The following is a 6,896-nucleotide window of genomic DNA, read 5'->3' as shown; positions in this document are numbered from 1 at the left end:
CTCCGGCGAGCACGAACCTCCTCGGCCTCAACCATTACCTCCCTAGCACTCTACGAGCGAAGCGCAATCGATCGAGGTATCAAACACTAAAAACTGTGAAGCGCGTAGATGTGGCCATGCGCCGCAGCGGGGTCTGCCCACGGCAACACCGGCGCCGATGAATTTACCTAGCCCAACACCTCTACCGCTACCCGTTTATCCATCTACAGACTATGGGCAACAAGATAGAAGTCCTATTTGAATCGCTACTACACTCAAACGCGCCGGCCACGAGAACAGCATCAAACCTAGTTCGCCGGCGACTGCGAACGCGTCCCGATGATCCTATACCTCAACCGGTTCAACCATCAGCCCTAGGAGCAGAGGTGCCTCGCCAGAGATGTGAAGGATGGCCTGGACGAAGTCACGAGGCTCGGCAAGGTGGTTGGCCGCGAGCGCGGGGTTGCTCTTGTTCACAATAAGCGCGGCGACAGCGTCCCCGGCGACCTACTGCTCTGTTGGCAAAACTGCTACATGGGCGAGGCAACCAAATCAACACGACGCAAAAGCACCGCTCAATTGAAACAACGGAGCACGAAGCGACGCCCTGGCGAGCACCCGCCTCGATGGCCATGGCGGACCGCCATGAGGAAAATGCCCCACATTACCTCACTGGAGGATGAAAGCTGGTCGGGTCAACTCCAATCGCGAGCTAACTACCAGAACTAGTTGGGTGCACGGTTAATTGGATGGAGGTGGACTATGCAAGGCCAATTAGATGGATGACTCAGCTCGGTCTTAAGGGGGTCGACGGCGGGGAAAAACTCAAATTGAAGACAAACACCGTACGGAAGCAGCAATGGCCAGCTTGGCGCAAAGCTAGACTCCAAATCAACCTCCAAACGTGCGCAATTAAAAGGATGGGGCCAGCTCTACGGGTTGGCCTTGGCGTGGCTCGGCTGGCCGACGTGACGCCATTCAATGTGACATGAAGGGGAGCGTGGCGTGGCACAGTCACTAATGGAAGAGGACAACAGTGACGGAAGATAGCTCCACGTGCACGTACGAGACTGGCACCACAATGTGTGACCGCAGCGCAATGACTCGCAAGACGACAGCAGCCATGCCACGTAACGACGCAGCGACAGCGACGACGCGACGTAGTGATGTGAGCGCACGTGAGGTGACAACGCTATGCAGAGGCACACGCACGTGCTGGCGACGATGGCAGCGGACCGACTAGGGCACCGGGCCCACGACGACAGCGATGGTGGTAGAGCGGCTTAGGCGGACGCGACGGTGAAGCGGGCGGCAGCAGCACAGTGATGGGACGGCTGCGTAGTGATGCAAGCGGACGCGACGCTGGCGGTGAGAGCGCACACGGGCGACCCAGCGCTCGCCACCAAGGCTAGCAGCCGCACGAGGACCCAGCGATGCAGATGACAGTGGTGGAGCAGAGTGGCTGGGCCCGCCGGCCCCAGCGTCCTGAGTGCACGTGCTTGGGGCGGCAGCAGGTGGTAGTGCCTAGCAGCGCGGAGCCAGCGGCAAGAACGACCAGCGCGTTGGCACGCGTGCGGACGTGCGTGCGCGTGCGCGTCGGGTGGTCGGCGCGGCAACATTGAGTGCCGGCACGGTGACCACGCCCCGACGCCGAAACCGACGGTAACGTGGCATGCACGATTGTTAAAGCATTCCAAAAATCAAACTCGATGATTCAAATGCCAAACCAGTTTTTCTATACTCCCGCGGGTTTGTTAAACTACTAAAACAAGCCCTAATACCACACCATTACTTAACCCAATCCCCTACAAAAATTGTCGAACGTAGCTTCGTCAAAGCATTTTCCAACTTAGGAAATTCGACCAAGTCTCGATTAGATTCGCGTCAAATTTGATTTCCAAGCTACCAACCATGCTAGCTAGGGAATTCCGTTCTCGACCGCAAGTATTTCACTGCCACCTACGAAGTTTGTACTACAAACTTTATTAAAGTTTCATATATGCATTCTATAGAATTTTCGTTCAATAAAAAATCATCTAGAACCCTAAGTGATATAACGCGACATGAAATATAACATTCGTTTCGCGTTTCTGATGAAGGTTTCAAGTTACGTACATTGCTTTACAACCTATATTACACACATTTACACATAAATATGATGCTCATGCAGTGTTTTAGCAAAATGCTATACAGTGTAACACCGAGGGTGTTACATTTAAGCTAAGCAAATTATATATTAAAAACGTATTCATGTTTCCATTAATCAAGTTAGCAAGTAATTATGAAAGATCGATATATTTACTTATATTGCTTTTAATTATAAAATTTGGTTGCATGTATATTAATCAATTTAATATTTAACTATATATAGAAAGACACGTGGACACTGACATATAGATCGTGTCGATATGAATCTAACGCAACTTGAACGGAGTTAAAACAATTTTTGTGTGAAGGACTAGGGGTTCGAAGGGTGGACGAGCATATACACGTACATAGACTCCACAGATCACGATGGCTGATATATGGCTCCACGGTGTGTAGATGTAAACAATGAAGTTTCTGGAATTAAAGCATAATATATATAAGTGGAAAAGAATTGTTTACTGTGCAAGCTAGATATAGGTTTGATATCGATATACAACAGTGCACGAGGATCATGGCGTTGGGCACTGAACTCACCGAGAGCCAAAACAATATATGTTTTAGCTGCAGGACACAGATGTTGGGCGACGGTGACTTGCAAGATTTGGGAACAGGCAGCTTGCCGCTGGCTGGTTTTGTTGGAGATGCATGGATGGGCAAGCAGACACGGCCGACGCAACTTGCATGGGACAGCCAGACGACCACCTCGCACAATGATCATGGGACCACATGAACGTGAGAGCGAGCTGACAGATGAGAGTTAGGAGAACAGATTGACAGATATAGGCTCACCAGGTACAGAAGCGGACGACAGTGAAGGGGAGCACTGCCGGAAAATGAAGCACAGTGCACACCATTGGAGTTCACCGGAATTATCGTCGGGGACGGGTCATGTAATGGATTGGTACAAACAAGGATGCTAAGATGCAAAGAACAAAGAGAGGTACCTTGTGATGGCGGTGGCTCGCCGAAAGAGTTGGCCGAAGGTTTCATGACAGGAAGGGAGAAAATTCTAATCTACTATACGATGGATTTTCCAAACTTGGGGCTCCCCTTACGATAGTTTTGGTGTACTTTGCCCAAGGTGTTGGTACATATTTATAGGGAGAAAAACTCCCCACATCTACATCAACTAGCAATATGGTACTAATTGATGTTGCACCCTCCACATTTACTAATGTGCCTAAATAATCATTAAAGCTCATTAGTAAATAAATGCATGGACCTTTAGGATTTATTAGGATTATTGCACATGGACTTTGAGCGTTGGAAAAAATGAGAGATATATTATTTTCGGAATTAATTAATTTTTTGGATAAAATAATTTTAGAAAACTCTAGAATTATTATTTAAGCCGCGAAAAATACTCCGAAAGTTCTGAAAATTCAGGGAAAATTCTCAGAGACATTATGGAACATGAGGAACCCAAATAAAGTATTTGGAGCCCATGATAAGATAATTTTGAGCATCTAAAAATTAAATTATGCTCACAGACAAGTAGGAACAAGTTCCAGAAAAAGCTGAAAAATTCCCGAGAAATTTGTAGAGATTGATTGACGGATGAGGAACTGAAAGGAGTGATTTGCGTTACAAAGAAAAGATTTTAGGAAGCTCCCAACGAAAACTTGAGCTGAGAAACAAAGAATTTGATTGTAGAAAAAGATAAAGGCATGCCGAAGAAGGAAAATCGACCTGCTAACGCATTTTAAAGACTTTGCTCACTCTCAATACATAAAGAAGCAACAAGCAAACATCACATCATCCAAACGCCCTTCAAAATTAGAAAACTTTAAAAATTCACATTTTTCCTATAACTAAATTTGCGCTAGCTCAAACTAAACTTAATAAATTTTATCCAAATATTAAAATAATTCATTTTATTTAATGTTTTCTATGCACAACCCAAAATTGAAAATTTTAGGGTGTGACAACTAAGTAACATGAATACATCAGATAAATATTTATTTTAGTAGTGTATCAAGCGTGTCAAAAGTCTCCTTTAACCAACTAGAATCCAATGACCTTGAGAATTCACTTTAATTTGGTTTAGCCGTCCTTATTATTAAATTTTGTAAATTCCAGTTAAGTAAATTTTGTACATTTTGGCTTAGTACCGGTAATTTAATTATAAGTGCTCTCTATTTTTATAGGATACATGACTGTAACGAGTGTTTATCCCACTATAATAACCAAGAGTGTACTCTATAACCTAGATTCATTTTAATATTATACAAAAAAAAATTGAACAAATGGTACATTAATCACGTACTAGATTTCCAACTTAACATGTGGATGAAATATTGCAGAAAATAAAAAAAAAATAGAAGTCTCTGGAGATACAGATATTACATGTAAGTTTGAGTAGCACGAAAATCAGGGTCAGACTTGAAAAGGAACAGAGGACTATACGGCATGTGAACGAGTAGAAGGGATTTTATACGATGCCATAGCGCGAGTAATTAGATTGTCGCCAACTGACGGCCAATTTTGTAACCGGGACCAGGTTTAGCACAATCGTTGTGTTTTTTGCCCAGCAGCGATGGCTCGATTTTGCATTCACAAGTAGTTGACGCGGTTGTGGGAAAATCACTTTTTTCACCAGTCCCAGACAGGCACATGTCTGTCCCTGCCACAACCGGTCCCACACAGCGACATGGCCGGGGTTCGGGGAACCTCATCGCTCTCATGAATTAAACCAGACTCTGAAGGGTTGCTAATTGCGATCGTCCCATTATTCCCATGCTGTTGCAATCTTGTGAAATTGGACGAGTCTATGTAGTCTCTTTTTTCTCTTTGCTTTTCCATTCGGATATGGTACGATGCTGTGATGCACGTGTGTAATAAACAAACAAACAGGCTTTGTGTAACGGACGTGTGTAATAAACAAACGTGAGTAAATTGCATAACTGATCCTTAAAGTATTACTCGATTCCAGTTTGGATCTGCAAGCTATGAAATTGTCTATTTAGCTCCCTGATATATTTAAGTGACATCCGAGTCCAAAATAGACACTGGAACACCTAGGAGCCGACGTGGCCACCCACGGGGACATGATTTCAGCAAAAAAAAACCCTGTCTAAGTCAAATTTTCATTTCATCATCCTCGGCCGCTACCTCAGTCGTCGACTTACGTGCTCGGTACAGCAAAACCCAGGATTCCGGCTATGGGCTTCTCGTGGACAGGGCAAGGCCGGTATACGGCATCACACACCGCCAACGTGGCACAGCTTATTCCAGCAAAGGAAAGAGCCGACCTCTCCACATTTGCGTTGCATGAATCCATCGCCAAAAAGGTCACACTGTCGGGTGAGAAACGCCGCATGGCGTCACCACCGGGCAAGCGAGCAGGTGGGCCAGAGCGCCAGGCCAGCCATGTTGCCGCTAGCCTGGTGTGCTGTGTGCTCACGCAGGCCAGGATGCCGTGCCGCCATTCCAGCCAAATAAGATGAGAGTGATAGGAAAGAGAAGGGAGAGGTCGTAGCCACAGCATCGTCCTCCGTGTAGGTGAACAAGGTAATAGCAGCAGATCTATCCATATGTGCAACCACTACATTTGTTCTTTGTCTCTATATTTTAAAATTTGGTGGTAGCAGATATCCTAATGCATGATAATTCCTAATGCATGATAATTCTCAATATGAGAATTTTTGTTCCTTGCGAAAAAAAGTCTTTTCCACCAAGACAGAACGAGTAATATATAAACGACTAAAAAACAGGAATATAGACAAACAGTGACGCCACCGTTGATGGTGACATTATTTTTTACTATATATCCGAAGGCACAGACACACCTCGAAGACGAACAAACTTTGGAAAATACGAAAAATAGATCAGAAGACAAATGAACGGAGAAGGCATGCTGCAGAACTTGGATATATGACAAGTTGATAACAATAACCAGACACTCAATTCATCACTTTGGCATGAAATCTCCAACCCCATCGCGTACGTGCACTTTCTTATGCAATATCCATGGTAACTGATGCATCACCTGCAGATTAATTGAAAGCCATTGTTTCATATCAACGGAGTTCGATATATAATGTCACGTAGTGATACTATAATAGTAACAAAATGAAAAGAGTGAAGCGAGAGGTTCTTCTTACGAGAAGGCACCGGCCATTCGCCCCCGCACACATCCATCACTACGCAACCTGTACCAGTTCCACAATATTCGACACTACCGATACCCAAGTCAACGCACCGGTTAAAATGGTATTTTTGGTGGGCGTTTGCGCAGCACCAGATGGCTTTAGCTTCCACTGGAGACTGCTCAAGGACGAGACCCAGGACAAGAAGAATGGTGATGAAACACTTGAGCTGTCCTTTGCCTTCCATCGAGGATTTTTCAAGGAGCAAAGAGGGCCAACTCGTGTATATGTTCAGATGATGTGTGGGTGAAGAAGCGTGAGGAGCTCAATCTAGCTTGGCACCTATTTATAGGGGTGAGGATGCTGGTACTCAAAATAAACTTGTTGATATAAATCATTATCACTGCTGCCCTATCATGTTTATATCCATCACTTTCATGTGTTCATATCCTGATAGAGAAACTTTACCTTATTGGTGTTCTACGCAATGTCAGCAGCGCGACATCGTCCTTGGAAGTTCAATGATCCTATTGACATCTACATGGTTGCTAGGACTAACATTCTTTGCTTTCATATAAGGTTTAGTCCAATGGATAGTGAATGCAAGCAGGGCTTGGGTGAGTTAGTACATAAAAGTATACATTAAAAACCATAGGAACATTAATTTAACATGCAAGAAAT

General features: G+C 44.8%; 1 long non-coding RNA gene across 1 annotated transcript; it reads right to left on the bottom strand.

Annotated features, from left to right (window-relative positions):
* Positions 1-5,845: 5,845 nt before the first annotated feature.
* Positions 5,846-6,540, bottom strand: LOC136489925 (uncharacterized). The gene is made up of 2 exons (XR_010767443.1): positions 6,231-6,540; positions 5,846-6,115 (listed from the first exon to the last, which is right to left on the bottom strand). It is a non-coding gene; the product is annotated as an uncharacterized lncRNA (long non-coding RNA).
* Between the last annotated feature and the right edge of the window lie 356 nt (positions 6,541-6,896).

This window comes from Miscanthus floridulus, chromosome 10, assembly GCF_019320115.1.
Source record: "Miscanthus floridulus cultivar M001 chromosome 10, ASM1932011v1, whole genome shotgun sequence".
Classification (NCBI taxonomy): domain Eukaryota; kingdom Viridiplantae; phylum Streptophyta; class Magnoliopsida; order Poales; family Poaceae; genus Miscanthus; species Miscanthus floridulus.
This window is presented reverse-complemented; position numbering and strand designations above follow the sequence as displayed.